Genomic DNA, 18,018 nt, shown 5'->3' with positions numbered 1-18,018 from the left:
TAACTTACTCCAATTAACCTTTCCTAGGAATGCGTGAGGTCATTATTACCTGGCAGATGGGAAAACGGAGATTCAGGACGATTCCCTAGAGGGCAGAGCCAGGATACAAACCTGGGTGTGTCGGCACTCAGTAGCCACACCCCTCATTTCAGAGAACTGAGGCATTGCCCCGCTGAAGGTTAGACAGGTCTATATTTGCACTGAGCCATCTTGGATGCAAGGCAGTGGTCTTGGCAAATATAGCGTCTGCTGCCGATCGGTGCAAGGAGATGGCTGCAGAGGACAATGGAGGGTCGAGACTTCTGCCTCCATGTCTGGGTAAAGGGTTACATTTGCTGGAGAGACAGTTGGCTGGGAAAACAGACTGCAAAAGAAAGTTATGAGCATAATTTGGGACCTGTTTAGTTTGAAATGACATTTGAACAAACTGACAGAGCTGGCTAGAAGGCAATGAAGCCTCCAACTGGATTTAAGAGTACTCAGTGTATGGATGGGGCAGGGTGAGTCTATTAGAGGGTAAGATTCTCCAGGTTGCCAAGATTCGAGGAGCCAGTGACTAAGAGAATTCTGTGAAGTGCCAAGAGGGCTAGAGCCAGGAGCCTGAGCTCTGTAAAGGAGACTGTAGGGTAAATACTCAGGAGATGGAGGCATTTAGGACAGACTAGAGTTTCTGAACACAAAGTAGAAAAAAAAAATCTTTCAAACAGAAAGCAATGCTGCTATATAATGGCAGTTCAAAAGAGTTCAAAGAGATCATAAGATAAAGTATAGTAAGCCAACTGGAAAAGTTTTTTTTTTTTTTTTTTAAAGTTTTATTAGTGGGATTTGTAGACGATGTTCTCAAGTCACAAACAAATCTAGCCTTTTACTATAAACAAATTCTCCTCTGACCAAGCTAATATCTTCCTGTAGTCCAAACAATAAATTCCCACAAAAGGGGAAAACCTTGCTAGTCCCTCATTAGGTATGCATCATATTATCATTTAAGATGAGTCAGGTCACGTGATGAGCTTGACGGGACTTCACCTCAGCTTGTGTTGTTCAAGCAAAGTAGATGACAAAGGGGGGTGCAAAAGATGGAGCCAGAAGGGGCCTCGGAGGAGGAAGAACTAGGGTCCTAAGAAATGACTGGGTTAATAGACCTCTTTTAAAATAAGAGAAAATAGTAAGAGCCTGAGTGTAGGAGAACTAGAAGGCTTGAATCTGACATATTCTACAACCAGAACCCTCCAGAAACTTTCCCGAGAATAAGAGATGGGAACAAAGAGAAGCCAGTGCTGGAAGACCAGGTTGGAAACTTTGGGGCCCAAATTGAGATGATAGTGACTTGGACTGGGCTGTTAGTGGTGTGTATGGAGACTAAGCAATTCAGACAGAAGCTGTATTTTGCAGTCAAAGTCAAAGAATACTGGAATAGAATGAAACTGTATACACTCACACTTTCCCCCTACCCCAGGGATTCTTAATTTTGTTTTTTTGTTTTTTTTCTCTCAGTAAAATTTAGTTGCCTTTGACCAGAAGTGGAATGTGAATGGACTGAGAGCACAGAGCAGAAATCACAAAAACTTCTATGATGTGGGCCAAGTGGTAATAGGAAAAAAGTAAAGATGGAGGCAAAGGCTGGAGACATGTTCGTGAATAGAGGAGCCAGTAAGGAACCCTACTGCAAAGAAGAACCAGCTCCTTGACACAGTGAGCTTTGACCTGGCGGTCCCAAACTTTTCTATAGTAGATCCCTTTAATATTAATATTTTCCACCAAACGCCCTGTGTTAGAGTTACACTTTAAATGTTCATTGATGAAGAAAAGATACAAAACAATGGCTTTATTGTTAAGTATAATAGTAAATACGTTGCAATTAAGAAAATAACTTTGAACACATTTTGTGTCTAGGCTCTTCCCAGGTTTTGGTGCATTTGTAGATGGACACATCTCTTGAATCCCTAGACACAGGTCTACATCATACAGCTGTGGAGAAAATGCGCTTCTCTGCTCGTTTTCTCAGTAGCCTGGGTGCACTTGACCCTGCTGCTCCTTTCAGGAGGTCCTTTTGTCTCACGTGACCTTCAGGGCAGAGTACAATCCATTGGGCAAAGAATTCTCAACCCCGTTAGACTTCGCCATCCTCCGTTGTGTCCCAGTTGACATTTGGTTTTGTACCTGGCATTCAGGTTCTAGTTAAACAATGGTTCATTTTACAGCCTGTATTTCTGGACCCCCAAATACTTTAAATATATGTCTTATCCACGTAGGCGTGGCTTATCTCTTCAGCTATCTAATGTTATTCTAGCCTGGGATTACGTCTTGTTTGTCTACTTCCCCCATACACTTTCATACTGAATGGCTTAAAGATATCCCAGAAACTGGACATATCAAACTGTGCTTAAGGAAATAGATTTAGGATTAGCAGGCAAAATAAACAAGAAGAAAGAGTCTTAATAAAAGGAAAGACTTTGAAATATTTTGAGATTTCAAAAGTGGGATAAGCTTCTATTTAAATAATGAGTTCTGGGTAACTATAAACAGTCAAGACATTTTTGTCTTAAATTCGATCTAAGCTCCAAGCAATGTAACAAATGTGTGACATGCAGTATCATGTGCAGACTTTATTAATGGTCTCTTAGGAAAAAAAGCATTATAGTAATCTTGACTTTTCTTACTGCAGCTAGGCACCTCAAGTGAGCACACGGTTTATATCTAACAAGCCTAGGTGATGATGGCTAAATCCAGGCATTTAACATAATTGATTCACTGTGTGGAAGAGACCCTCACATAAGTTGGATCAATTTTTGAGGTGACAATGGAATATAAAGTTCTAGGGAAATGTGAAAGATCTAAGTAGCATTCTCTGAATTTTCTATGGAGAGCCAAAAGCTGGTAATCTGAATAAGAGACTGATCAGTCTATAATGAGACATCTGAGAAAATAGTTCAGTTTATCCACACCTATCAATTTTTATTGAACAGGTCCAAGATCAGAGACATTGCTTCTTTGTTGTTATTGTTGCTGCTGCCCTTGAGGACGGCATCCCGTGCAGTTCAAGCTGACGTCAAGCTATTACATAGCTGAAGATGGCTTGGAACTCTCGGTTCTCCTGCGTATACCTCGCAGTGCTGGGATTATGGGTGTGTGTCACCACCATTGGTGACATTTTATTCCTTGTGAGACAAACATCCAGTGGCACTTTGGAGAGCCTGAAATCCCTCAGCGTGGAGAACAGTGGAGAACATTGTAACTGCCTGAGAGGAAGGCAAAACGCTTCCCCTATGCCACTAAGGTTATCACACTCCTCCGCATGAGCCTGAGAAAAAGTAAGAATTTAATTGTCTCCCTTTACTCTTACACTTTTTGGGTCTTTACATATTCTACATGATTTCTTTATTAGAATTCATAAATGAAATAAACATTGTAAACTGGACATGGAAGTGCACACCTGCAATTCCAGTTACCCAAGAGGCTGAGGCAAATGGACCACAAATTTGATAGTGTTTTCTCTAAGAATATACAGAATAACACGGCATATTTACTTAAAGAGCCACCTATCTAATCTGTACCAAAGAATGTCACACTTGTCTCCATCATTTCTTTCTGACGTTTTGTTCAAGAAAGTAAGAAAGGGCACATATGTTGAACAGCCAAAAATTACCCTATGAACTTCCTTATATTCCAGGACATTTGCTCTTTCAGCAAACAGTCTGATTGACAGTTGAGCACTTGGAGGCCTCGCCACCCTTACACTATTGTTGCTGCTGTTTATCTTCACATTCTATTCAGCCTAACTGAAGAGAGCTTTAAGTGAGCACTGTCCTCAATTTCCACTGAGCTATGGCCTTGAAACACTCTCTCTCTCTCTCTCTCTCTCTCTCTCTCTCTCTCTCTCTCTCTCTCTCTCTCTCTCTCTCTCTCACACACACACACACACACACACAATCTCTCAACTTCCTTTGGGGAGACATGTGACTAACTGCCTTGTCAGCAAGCTACTTTTCCTGAATCTGAGTTATTTCCTTTCCTACAGAGAAAAAATGCTGCTATCACTTCCAACTCTTTTATAGTAATGGCCTTTTGAACATTTCTTATATGCTTTAAGTGGGGGTGGGAGGAATGCCTCTTCCCCTTTGCTTATTTGTGCAAGAATTGTTTATCCTAAAGAAAAAAAAACTGTAAGGATATAAGCACAATCCATGTTTTCAAATATCAGCATTTGCAGAGATTTCTGGTGCAAGAAGTTTCTCTTTAAAAGTCCATTTTGAAGACACCTGTTTAAAAGATCTAAACATAAAAGAAACACAGCCTAATCAGGCCCAATATCGTCCAAGCATTTAGCAATTTCCTTATCTCTTAGGTTCCCTTGCACTTTGTTCTCTGATCAACTCTTTCCGAACAGGGCACTTCGGAGCTCCTCTGGCGGCATTCTTTAGTTGCCCTCTGTCCCGGCTTGCTTCATTAGCTTCTCTTCAGATTCTGTGCTGTGTGCTCACCTAACTTGCAGCCTCACATTCAGCTCGGGCTGCTCTGAGCTACCGCCCAGTGCTTCCTACCCAGACACTGTCGCTTCTCCATGGCCCAGATTTCACATCCTTACCTACAACAGCAAAGGCATATGGACTAACTTTGCTGTACACTTTGTACGTGTGCTCACCTAACTTGCAGCCTCACATTCAGCTCAGGCTGCTCTGAGGTACAGCCCAGTGCCTCCTACCCAGACACTGTCGCTTCCCCATGGCCCAGATTTCACGTCCTTACCTACAACAGCAAAGGCATATGGACTAACTTTGCTGTACACTTGCATACACTACTGTTATCTCTCCGTGAAATGGCTTCTTTTAAAATTTCCTTTGCCCTGATAATTGCTGCTCCCCACCCCGACCCCAGAGGTAGCTCAAATAACCTACTCTCCCCCCCACTCCCCAACGCCCCGCCACCCCCCCCCCCAGCTTCAGGTGCATATTATCTGTTCTCACTCTGTCTCTCCCACCCGCCCCATGTCTCCTACCTAGATAGTAACAGCCCAGCCCAGGGCTTGAATTTTAAATGCTAAACAATGAAAACTCGTATTCAGAAAGCAGGGGGATATCTTCTTGTCTGGCCTGTGGCAGGCACTTGATTGTTATTTGCGAGGCACACAGAACTAATGGGTGATGAAAGTTAAGTCTCAACAATGGACAAACTGAATTCAAATACAAGCTCTAAGTGTGTGTGTGTGTGTGTGTGTGTGTGTGTGTGTGTGTGTGTGTGTGTTTTCTATCTTCCAAAGACCTTTATCTACTTTCACCTTTTTGCAAGTGACTGGTGAGACTCCTGAAATTTACAATTTGGACCCAGGGAAAAGGCCTAGACAATTTACGGCCTGAGCTGAGAGTCTTTGGAGTCAGTCGAAGAAAGGTAAGTAAGAAGTGACAAATGTAAGGTGGAATCTCAGTGTCGTTTTGATTTGCATTTCTCTGATGACTAAGGAGGTTGAGCATTTCTTTAAGTATGTCTTAGCCATTTGATATTCCTCTGTTGAGAATTCTGTTTAGTTCTGAGCCCCATTTCTCAATTGGGTTATTTGGTTTGGTGGTGTTTAATTTCTTTAGTTCTTTATATATTTTGGATATTAGACCTTTGTCAGATGAAGGGTTGGTGAAGATCTTTTCCCAGTCTGTAGGCTGTCGCTTTGTTCTCTTGCCAGTGTCACCTGCCTTACAGAAGCTTCTCAGCCTCATGAGGTCCCATTTATTAATTGTTGACATTAAGGCCTGGGCCGTTGGTGTTCTGTTCAGGAAGTTGTCTCCTGGGCCAATGTGTTCTAGGCTCTTCCCCACTTTTTCCTTTAACTGGATTAATGTCTCTGGTTTTAGGTTGAGGTCTTTAATCCACTTGGACTTGAGTTTTGTGCATGGTGACAAATAGGGGTCTAACTGCATTTTTCTACATGTAGACATCCAGTTAGACCAGCGCCATTTGTTGAAGATGCTGTCGTTTTTCCATTGAATGGGTTTGGCTTCTTTGTCAAAAATCAAGTGACCAAATGTGTGTGGATTCATCTCTGGGTCCTCAGTTCGATTCCATTGATCCACTAGCCTATTGCTGTGCCAGTACCATGCTGTTTTAATTACTGTTCCTCTATAGTACAGCTTGAGATCAGGTATGGAGATTCCTCCCGAGAATCTTTTATTGTATAGGATTGTTTTTGCTATTCTGGGCTTTTTGTTTCTCCATATGAAGTTGAGAATTGTTCTTTCAATATCTTCAAAATATTTTGTAGGTATTTTGATAGGGATTGCATTGAATCTGTAAATTGCTTTTGGTAAGATGGCCATTTTTACTATGTTAATTCTCCCGATCCATGAACAAGGTAGATCCCACCATCTTCTGATGTCATTTTCAATCTCTTTCTTCAGAGATTTAAAGTTTTTTTTTTCAAATAGGTCTTTCACTTGCTTGGTTAGGGTTATTCCTAGATATTTTATATTGCTTGTGGCAATTGTGAAGGGAGTAATTTTCCTAATTTCTTCCTCTGCCTGTTTGTCATTTGTATATAGGAAAGATCAATAATTCAACTGACACCACATGCTGGTGAGAATGTGGAGAAAGAGGAACACTCCTTCATTGCTGGTGGGAATGCAAACTAGTACAACCACTTTGGAAATCTGTCTGGCGCTTTCTCAGAAAAATGGGAATAGGGCTTCCTCAAGACTCAGCTATTCCACACCTTAGAATATACCCAGAAGATGCACTACCACACAACAGGGTTATGCTCAACCATGTTCATAGCAGCCTTATTCATAATAGCCAGAACATGGAAACAGCCTACGTGTCCCTCAGTAGAAGAGTGGATAAAGAAACTGTGGTACATTTACACTATGGAATACTACTCAGCTATTAAAAACAAGAATTTCCGAAATTTGTGGACAAATGGATTGAACTAGAAATTATCATAATGAGTGAGTTCACCCAGAAGCAAAAAGAGTTAAATGGTATATACTCACTTATATAGAGACACTAGTCCAAGGGGTACATCCCCATGAAAAACTTTACCTACCAGGAAAGTGGGTCAGAGGGGAGGACATCCTATTGAGACTTTAGGTTTGAGAAGCCTGGGAGAATGAGAAAATAGAAGGATCCAGAGGGTCCTGGAAAACTACAGGTGGGTCTGGGCCCTGGGGTCTTCCTCAAACTATGGCACCAGCCAAGGAAAATATAGGCAGTAAACTTTGAACCCCTACCCAGACTAGCCGATGGACAGGACATTCTCCACCGTTAAGTGGAGAAGGAGATCTGACTCTCACACAAACTCTGGTGCCCTATATTTGACCATGTCCCTTGGATGGGGATCCCTGGTGGCACTCAGAGGAAGGATAATAGGTCATCAAGAAGAGACTTGATACCCTATGAGCATATACAGGGGGAGGAGGTCCCCCTCAGTCACAGACATAGGGGAGAGGAATGGGGGGGGAGAAGGGAGGGAGGGAGGAATGGGAGGATACAAGGGCTGGGCTAACAACTGAGATGTAATTTGAATAAATTAAAAAAAAAAAGAAGTGACAAATTTGGCCAGCCCCTACCTGCCTCTATTCTTTTATAACATTACTGAGCACAAGACAGAAAGGGTCAGGTCCAAGGGCTACAGAACACTGTGTGCATGCAGTGAACTGGAAGGAAAATGGCGTACTTGGTCTTCTTGGGGAAGAATGCTAAAAGAACCATTAATTTAGACTCATCTGGTTTAGTTAGTTGCTGAGGAAAAGGACTACAGATTTCCCCCTATATCCTAGTAGCACAGGAAACTAGTTTTGGAGACAGAAGGAACACAGGAAGTAGTGTGAACTCAGCTTAAGGGCCAAAATAGGGGATGCTGTGATGTAAGAGGCTGCTACTTAGAATGGAATGGAGTTTGTTCAATTATCTTATCAAGGCAGGTTTCCAATGACAAGAAACTATGGAATTCATATGCCCAGAATTAAGAGTTAAAGGTTTTGGAGATGCTAAACCAGATTTCTCAAATCACTGGGGCCTGAAAGACATAGCTCTAAACTCCAGAGACAGTAGAGAGAGAGAGCATCACTAGCTATGCTATGTTGGCCAAATAAATGGCAAGATCACATGCCCCTAACACCCACTAGAGAGAGAAGTGGGGGAGAGGAAGAGAGAGAGAGGGGAGGGAAATGGAGAGAGAGGAAGGAGAGAAATGTTAATAGCAGCAGAGGAACATGACATCTCTTCCCGCATTCTGTCTGGCCTTTCAGCTTCCCACTCTAGAGAAGTAATCCTTCCTCCCAGTCCAGTGTCCAAGTGCTGGAAGTTATAGACATGCGGGATTGCACCCAGTTCCCTGAAATAGTTCCCCTGAACTGACTCAGGACTTCTTTGTACCAAGTGTCTTTCAAAACCTCCACATTCTACTCCTAGGGTCATTCTTGAAAATAAAACACACACACACACACACACACACACACACACACACACACACACACACACACACACACACAAAACATATGTATACACAGCATCCTCAGAAATATAAAGTGTCAGTAAAAGTTGAATGTTATCTCTGTATGGTTGTGTTCCCAGGGTTCTATTGGTGGCAGAAGTTGGTGAGAGTGAGCGTTGTTTGCAATGTTATTAGTCACATAGTTCCTAACTTGGCGGAGAATTACTTTGTGTGGACGTAGTGTAGGACTTCAAACACATTGGTGAACCTAGAGGCAAGATGGGCTGTGATGATAATCACCTCTCTGGCTTCCCTGTTACCCCTCCTCAAGTTTTAAATGGATTTAAGCAATTTGAAAACACAGATGTACCAAGAAGTTGCTTTGGCATCTTTGATGTGGCAGGGGTAGATACATTTTTGATGGTGTTTTTACAATGGTTTTTATATGCTCCAGACATCCTGTATAGACAACCATGAGACCTCACAATGGCCAAAGTCATCATGAAAGTAGGCTGGGCTTTGCATGTGCCTGGGGATTTATTCAAATATCTAAGCTTTTTTTCCCCTTTGCATTTAAAATGTAGCATGAAGGATTTGTACTAAATAAAAAGTATAAACACAGCTAGTAAATATTGCAGGGTTTAGGTAGTCCCTGGTTCCAGATACGATATGCAGAGAAAGTCAGACAGCACCCTGGTCCAAGAAGCTGCGCTGGGTTTCTTTGTCATCACAGCGCCCTCTGCTGCTTTCAGATGAGGCCTGCAAGACTGCTTGCCTGTTTCCTTCCAGCTTTTCAAGGCCTCTGGAAACCAGACTGGAAAACATTATCCTCAACTGAACCATAGCCAGGAAAGTCTCAGGAGGGAATTCTTTCCTGACATAAAATTAAACCTGGCTTCAGCATATCTGAGGGGGGAGAGAAGGAAAACTCTCTGTAGATGTTTCTTGGCTTGAGGGCTTCCTCCCTTCTTCTTCCTTTCTTAAAGCAACATTAGTTTTGAAAGCTGAAACAAAACCTGTCATCTGCCAATTTGGCCTGTCTCTCAATTTCCTTCACTTTAGATTTCACTGTCTTGTACTATTCCATCTCTTTGCCTCACTAAAAAAAAAAAAAGTTATTTTAAATGAACCAATGCATTTCAGCTTATCAGCAGGAACAAAGTGGAGGGTATCTGTACCTGGGATGGCAGGGTACCTGGCTTTAAAAGCCCCACAGAGGTCCAGGCATTGTGTCACCAACGTGGTAGGACAACGTCTGCAGGTAATTTGGTCAACAGATCTACGTCAACCACTCTTGAGAAGTGGTTCTGAAGCCAAGGCCCTTGGCAACATATGTCTGAGCCAACTGGGTGCACTGCCAGGTTAGCACAAGGAATCTGGAAGGTTAAGCAGAAGGAGGGCTTTGCCTCTCTGTGGCCTTCTGAGATGGTGCAGCGATTATGAGCCGGTGCTGATGGTTAGACTGATGATTGCTTACTTGAGTGCTTATGGGTCCTGGTGTCAAAACAAAACAAAACAAAACTGTTGGTGTAAAGTTATTGTGTTATTCAAATGCTGATTTCTGTATCCTCCTGCATCTGGTTGTAAGCCTTGTTCAGAAACAAGCATTGTTGTATAAAAATAACATCAACACAAAACAAAAAGAAGAAGAAGACTGGGAAGACACATGGCATCTGTGAAGAAGAAGAAGAAGAAGAAGAAGAAGAAGAAGAAGAAGAAGAAGAAAAAGAAGAAGAAGAAGACTGGAAAGACACATGGCATCTGTGTTGTGGTGAGATGTTCATTGTACTTTAGACCTACTTGCCAAGTTAGTGCCAATCTGAGGTCACCTCTTTGTCCAGGACAACTTTCTTTTCTTTTCCCATCAAAAGCTATAGTCTGGTCTTTCTATCACCCATCTTTGTCACTTTAAATAGTATGCTGTTCTTCATCAGGCAGTGCCCACTGTCTTATTTTATTGCTTCAAAACATCCTTTCCTTGTTATGTTGTAATGTCATTTCTATCATGAGTTGGGTAACTATTTGTGTGAGGCTTTTCAGAAAATTTTTACTCTGTATCATGGGCCAGTTTGTCTACCTGTGTGCTACTGTTAATATGTTTTCACTACTACAGCTTTAGAAAAGGCCTTGATAACTATATTGGCCCATGCCCATCATGGAGAGGGGCAGCATTTTTGTCTTTACGGGACAAGATGCTTTTTCTAGATATGTATTTGCCTTTTCCATGGTTGCTATTCCTTTAAGCGGGTCTGCCATCATCCCCTGTCTGCACCATTATTTAATATTCTTCATATATCCCATGCTATATGTACTTTTACATTGATTAAAAAGCCCAGTGGTCATACTGACTAATGAAAATGTTAAGCACTTGTATTTTGTCAACTTCCTATTGGTGGTAGATTGATTATTTTTTTCACTAACCATCATCCTTCCTTTCTATGAAGTGAGCTTATATCCCAAGGCACTGCCATGAGATCTTCAGTGTTTCCTCTATCTCTCTCCCTGGCTTGTCCACGGACTTGTTTTGTCCAGTGGGCTATGAACAGATACAGTATATGGCTTATCCACAACTGAAGCTTCAAACAACCTGGAACATTCTTGGAAGCACTGCCCCTTGGGAAGCTCCTTCAGCTGAGAACAGAGTGTCGTGCAAGAAAGCACATGAAAGAGAGTCACAGCAGCTGGTCAGAGCCACCGCTGTGACACACGAATGGTAAGCAAATGTACATGTTGCAAGCCACTGATAATTTGGGTTTGTTTATGACCAGCCAATTGACTAATGCAAGCCCCTTCCCAGGGGAGTCACACGCTACCTTTTTAGCCATCTGTGGAACCAAGACAGTGCATACTTGACACGCCAGGCTGTAGATTCACTTTCTGTTCTTCTTTTCCAAGATCTTCAGTAAAACTTAACTTTCCAAACTCTTTCCAGATAGCTCAAAATAGCTCTTGTACATGAAAACTTCGAATGCCTTGGTTTGAAATGAGACTTTTGCTCTGAATTCCCACAAGGACTTCATGCTTATGTGTCCTGTCACTCAGTCTGTTGACAGTAATGAGCGGTGCCCTTTACTGAGCTCCTTATTGCACAGCAGATGCTATTATAAAACCCACTGCACTGGCTTGGCTGTGCTAAGATGGACCAAAAAGAAAAAAAAAAAAAAAAAAAAAAAAAAGACTTATCAGTAGTTGGGGAAAGACTAAGCAGAAGAAAAGAAGAGGAAGCAATAGAAAGTGGTAGAAGCTTCATACAGCAGTGAAGGTCTGACAGGTATGGAAAGAAGGAGGCAGGGAAAGGGCAGCCCCATCCCAAAAGATGTTTAACTAAATCAGTGTATAACCTGTCATCCAAAGCCACATTGGAGAGGAGTCAATAGCTCACAGGAGTAGCCTGCACTGGCCTCCCCACTATGAGTGGTCATTGGTGGCTGGCAGCTCTGTTTACTACTGTAGTGAACAGTAGTTTCGCTTGTGGCCAATCATGATATCTGAGTAGATTATTTTCATAGCTATCCCCCAAGTCCGTTGAAGCCAGTATTGTTATCATTCCTGCTCTTTTTTTAATTCTAATTTTTAATTATATCTGTGCCCATGTATCTGTGTGGGGTATACACACATGAGTGCAGTTGCCTGCAGAGGCAAGAAGGGGGCATCAGATTTTCTTGGAGCTGGAATTACAGGCAATTGTGAGTTGCCTAATGTGGGTGCTGGGAACTTAATGTGGCTCCTCTACAAGAGCAGTGTGTTTTTAATCACAGAGAGCACTCTCTCTCTCTCTCTCTCTCTCTCTCTCTCTTGCCCGTATTATTCTTGGTTTAAGGCAATGGACAGAGAACCAGAGAGACTTAATTGGGATAGAAGCAAAACTCGTCTGCCAAATTATTCCATGGTGGCATTCACTTTGGTATTGTGAATGACTAAGTGTACTGTGGGCTGCTTATAAAATGGCAAGAGTCTGACATGTCACAAATGCTCCTGATTTGGTACTTTCAAATATACTTTTTAGATTTGTGGCTGAGAGTGCCCTGCCTCTCAAGAATGGTCTGTATTGCTTACAATCTTACTCCGCCCCCACCCCCCACTTGTGGACCAGTGCATAAACATGGAGGCGGGGTTTGCTTGTTTATTTTTAAAACTGACTACAGTTCTAAAACAGTATTTTGAAATGTTATATGTACATGGCAGCTCATTAGAAACATCTCCTTAGACACCATGGAAATACATGTGGCTCTCATATGCTTCCTCCTTTCATCCTTGGCAGTTCTCTGTCTGCTTCCACCTGCTTTCAGGTCAAATGGAGGACAGTTGTTGATTGCACACCCTGCTATATTATGCTGAAGAAAAGCCTGCTCAATTTTGTTTTGAGAAAAGAGACTCACATCTTTGGCTTATAAATGACTGCCTTTCAGTAGGGACCCTGGTGTACCTTGAGATTTGAGTTCCTTATTTTTCTATAACCTAAACTTCGGAAATGGAATCTACATGAATAAACTCATGCGCATGGCCTCTTTTAACTGGAGTGCAAAGCCAAACACTTCTAAAGCCTTTATTCTATGAGTGATGTGGCATTTTAGTGCCATTCCTTTATGTTTCCCAAACCACAGGCACAGCTAAGACTTGCCCCACCTTTTTGATGCTTGACTACCAGGTAGTATGTTACGATTTTGAGTTTTCAGGAAGAAAGCCATGGTCTCCCTTATCTTTCTGTGTCCATTTTTCCCCTGTCAGTGTTAACACACTGTGCTGATGGAGTCGCTTGCTCAGGATGCAGGAGTGACCTGACCGGCCTGAGAACGAAACACTCTCCTACATGCTCACACAGGACACGGTTAGACATGTGGAGCAAATAGTGGCATCTACTATAGGAATAAGTGGCTGGCTGCATGACCCTAACTTTTAGGAGAACAGAGAGATTTTTGAAGAACATGGGAGGAATTCTTAGGCACCACAGCAAAGAAGGGTTCCCTTTATCTCCCCCTGTTTTCCTGACGTAGAGATCCACAGCACATGTTTGCTGGGCAGGGCTTTCGGCACCGCCCTCAGTGAATGAAGCATGCCCATATGATCTTGGCTAGCCACACAAAAGGCAAGCCCTGGATCCCTAAAGGTTTGCATTGGTTGTTTTGCATTGTCTGAACTTTATCCCTGCATAAGAATAAACTTTTTTCTGAGTGGCAGTGGGCTTGAGAGGAAGCTGGTAGTCATTTCTTATAGTCAGTTGCCTGCCAGTTGCTGAGCCATCTGGAGAGAGCTGGGACTCGTGTTGCTGCAGAACTGACAACTGATGAGTGTGTCTGAACCCGTGGGAAGAATCGGCTTGCACTGACTTCCCGAGGACACTGGGAATGGCAAGAATCCACCACATACCCAAAAACAAGTTTAAAAGAATTATTTCATTTAGGAAGTAGCCATTTTAAAATTCATGAAAGTACAGCATCTAATGGGGAATAATTTACATTGTTTTATTTCTACTAAAGTTCTGGAGATCACACTGAGGATCTTACACAGGCAAGGTTATCACACCACCAATGAGCTATACTTCAGCTTAATAGCTCATATCTTAAAGTTGGAATGCTGTGTCAAAAGTAGCCTGCCTCCTCCATGAACAAAGGCTTCTTCTTTCCTTTCATATTTGCAGTTGTACATGATACTTCATTCATAAATGTGCACTATCTCACAAATTAAGTGATAGTTTTATGCATTCTGTGTGAACTCCCTAGCCATATATTTTTTGGGGGAATAGGAATATGTGGTATAATTTTAATTTGCTGCAAAGTAATTCCTGGGTTAGTTTATGGCCTAAAACCTCTTGGTTTGTTCATTAGTGACTAAGTCACAGGAGTAAGATACATTGAGCAACCCAATTGTTTAACTTTGGTGAGCTCCTGTGGAGTGTCTTTTGATGATATTAATTATAGCAGCAAATTAACATGCAGTGTGTACAAATGCACAGGAAGCTGCTGTCGCCGCACTGCATTCATGGAAAATAATCTGTTCAAAATGCTTAAATTTAATGTATATTAAATAGAGCTAAATTTTTTCCTTGTTTGTCAATGAGGAGAAATGATTTTTCTGTCTACAGTATTTCACTGCATCATAATATGAAGATTTTCACCCTTGAAATATTCATATCCTAGCTTGTTATTGATTATGACTTTGAAAAGTTCTTTTCTTTTATTGGTTTTTCAAGACAGGGTTTCTCTGTGTAGCCTTGGCTGTCCTGGACTCACTTTGTCAACCAGGCTGGCCTCAAACTCACAGTGATCCACCTACCTCTGCCTCCCGAATTCTGGGATTAAAGGCATGTACCACATGCCTGGCTCAACTTTGAAAAGTTCTTAAATGCTAAGCCTCAATTTTCAAACCCTCTAAGCAAATGTTAATAACAGGACTAGAATCAAGTACTAGTGACTTAGTGTTCATGAAATATGAAGAGGTTATTATAAAATTACCTTTAACATATTGCAAAAACGATGTTATTTGTAACTTTATTTATTAATGACACTGTAATTACAGCTAATTGTAACTGATTTTCTGTTTTTCAATGTGGTGAAAGCTATAAGCTTTGGAGACCAATAAAATTGGTTTTAAATTTTGACTGTCTCTTTTTCTGTGAACTGGGGCAATTTTCCACTTTTCTTATTTGTAATATGGAGCAGAGTCCTATGTCATAGTGTTGTGCTTGTTGGTGAGGGCTAATGTGACAAAATTCTAAATTTGTCATAGTGTCACAGTGGTGATGAGGGTAATGAGACAATATTCTAAACGTGTGCTACTTGGGGTTTCTGGCAGAAAAATGGTGACACATTCAAATGAGGAAGAGTTCAAGAAAGTTGCACTACATAGTTAAGATCTAGTGATGGAGGTAGCTGCAGGGTGGCTAATAATATATCTTTATAGTCAGGGGAGGGAGACCATCTCTTCACTGTCCATCTCTCTAAGCCTGAGGCGTGTGCAGAGAGGGGGATGTCTTGGGTCTGGAAGGACAGAGCTGTGTGTGATGTACATGGGATGTGAGTGGCGTGACTTACCAGTGACTGGGCACAGAATAAGGGATTGAAAAGTGGATATGGAGAAACACTGGGAAAGAGTCGGCACAGAAACGGCTGGCAGAGTGCCTGCTGTAGGAGCACTCAATGAATGTTTACAGCCCATCAACTAAATATGATAGAGATACTGTTGATAGCTATAACCTACGTCTCCCTGTATCTCTCCCCCTTTTTTTTTGAGACAGGGTTTCTCTGTGTAGCCTTGGCTGTCCTGGACTCCACTTTGTAGACCAGGCTGGCCTCGAACTCACAGCGATCCACCTGCCTCTGCCTCCTGGGTGCTGGGATTAAAGGTGTGCGCCACCACCGCCCGGCGTCTCCCTCTATCTCAAGAAGCCAAAATAATATCTGGTCTTTTATGCCTAGAAGAATCACAGGGATCACAATGTTGGTTCCCACTAACTCACCTGAATTCATTAGAGTTTTCTAGTTCAGAGGCGGCAGACAGTGTTCCCTGCCGACACGCCTTTCTCATACTGGGGAATAAACACACTGAAGGACTTTGATGGTTGTGATAATGCATGCTGGTTTGCGCATGCTACCTGTAATGGTTTGGATGAGAAATGTGACCTATAGACTCAGGCATTTGAACATTCAGTTCCTAGGCTAGTAGCTCTGTTTGGAGGGCCTTAGAAGACAGGCTTTGGGAGTCCATGGCCATGCCCCACTCCCTGTTCACATTCTCTGCTTCAGATCTGCAGTAAGACCCATGATCTCTCAGCCCCTGCCCTGCCGCCATGTCTGCTGTCATTCTTCCCTACCATGATGGACCCTCATCCTCCTGCAACCATAAGCAACTAAACTCTTCCTTCTGTAAATTGCTTCCAGTCATGGTGTCTTGTCATGGCAACATAAAAGTAACTAATACATTACCTATGTATTTTTTACTAAGACAAAAATGAATATTGTATTTATTAAAATGGGCTTCTAAACATTGGTATCCCCCTAAACTTAGTCTGTGTCTCTTTACTCTTTCCCTCTTTAAAGCCAGTTCCCGAATGACCTTTTCAGTTAGTATGGATTTAACTGTCGTTTATAGCTAGAAGACATCAATATTGCCATGATTCCATCAAGATTACCCTGAGGCCCTGTACGCAACATTGCCAAACTGTCTCATCTAAAGTCTCTGTCATCAAGTGTTCTTTCCAGTTACACTGGCCTTCCTTGCTGATCTATAAGCTAGCTTGTCATTCCCTTCCTGGACAGGCATCCACACCTGTTTCCTTAGCTTTGTAGTCCCTTATCTTTCCCTAACCTGGCTTTCTCCACATTTTCATCAGCCTTGTTGAAGAACTCTTGCAAGGAGAGGCCTTTCCTGACCATGAAATAGCTGCACTTTCTACTCTGCTTCCTTGATTGATTCTTCCGCATGGTGAGATCATCACCTTGCTTGGAGTTTCACTCACTTGCCTGTGTTTAATCTCCTTCTTCTCAGGATATGTGCTCTAGGTGGCCAGGGATGTGTGTCTTACTTGATGCTGTACTCCCATTGCTAGGACAATGGATGAACTAACATAGCACTCGAAATTGTTAGAATAGTTAAGTTCATGGGCCTCTGAGGCATTCTCTGATTATTCCAATATAAAATAAGCTCTGGGATCCTGGTCTATACTGTAATATGTGTCCAATACTTTATTTCCAGTAAAAGTGTTAACAAAGAAGGTAATTTTAAGTTGATTTTTCTTTTTAAAGGAAGTACATTTTCTTTATAAACTTTTCTTTTACAAGTAAGTCTTAAGATGCAGTTATTAAGATGACAAAGATTTCCACCAATGATACTTATGAGATTGTCTGTCTGGGTACTGAGAACACACAGGATGCCAGACATTGTCTGCACTTGTTCTGCTCTCCTCCTGAAGCCGGAACAGTCTGGGGGAAACATTTTGCCCTGAATTTGGGGGAAGAGTTAGAACTTTATAAAACCCGTTACTCTAGTCACACAGCTCTTCCGGTTTCCTTCACAGGACGCCGCTAGGGTAAAACACAAGAATACGAACATTGCCGTGGTGACATATTTGCAGATTCCCTAGTTATCCCCTATTTTTTGTTTGCAACAAAAATTACTCTATTCAGAGTGTTGTTATATTTGCTTGGTGTCTGTGTCTTCAGGGCGTGGCTCGTGCTTGCCGTGGTGTGCTGGTAGAGGTCAGGGGGTAAGGTGCAGGAATCCGTTCTGTCCTTCTCTCATGTGGCTTTCAGGTATCAAACATAGGCCCACAAGCTTGACAGCAGACAGCCTTCTCCTCAGCCCCCAGGAGTGTCTGTTGGCACAGTGCCCTGCTTCCTAAGCTGCACTCTGAAGGAAGGCGGCTCTCCGTGAGAGGCTCATGGGGTTCCTTCCATTGAAGTGCTCAACCCCAAAAACTTCTCAGGGAAAGCTAGATAAAACAGGCCAAATAAACTATAAATTACAAATACCCAACGTGCGTTTTCTATAACCACCCATGTTTGTGAGTCTTCAGTACAGAAATCATGCCCATTGGGTTTTCTAAACTGACTTCACCACAGAATTTGTTTTCGTAGACCTCAAGTTGAACTGAACATGGTTTGTAA

Source organism: Acomys russatus, chromosome 9 (assembly GCF_903995435.1).
Source record: "Acomys russatus chromosome 9, mAcoRus1.1, whole genome shotgun sequence".
Classification (NCBI taxonomy): domain Eukaryota; kingdom Metazoa; phylum Chordata; class Mammalia; order Rodentia; family Muridae; genus Acomys; species Acomys russatus.
This window is presented reverse-complemented; position numbering follows the sequence as displayed.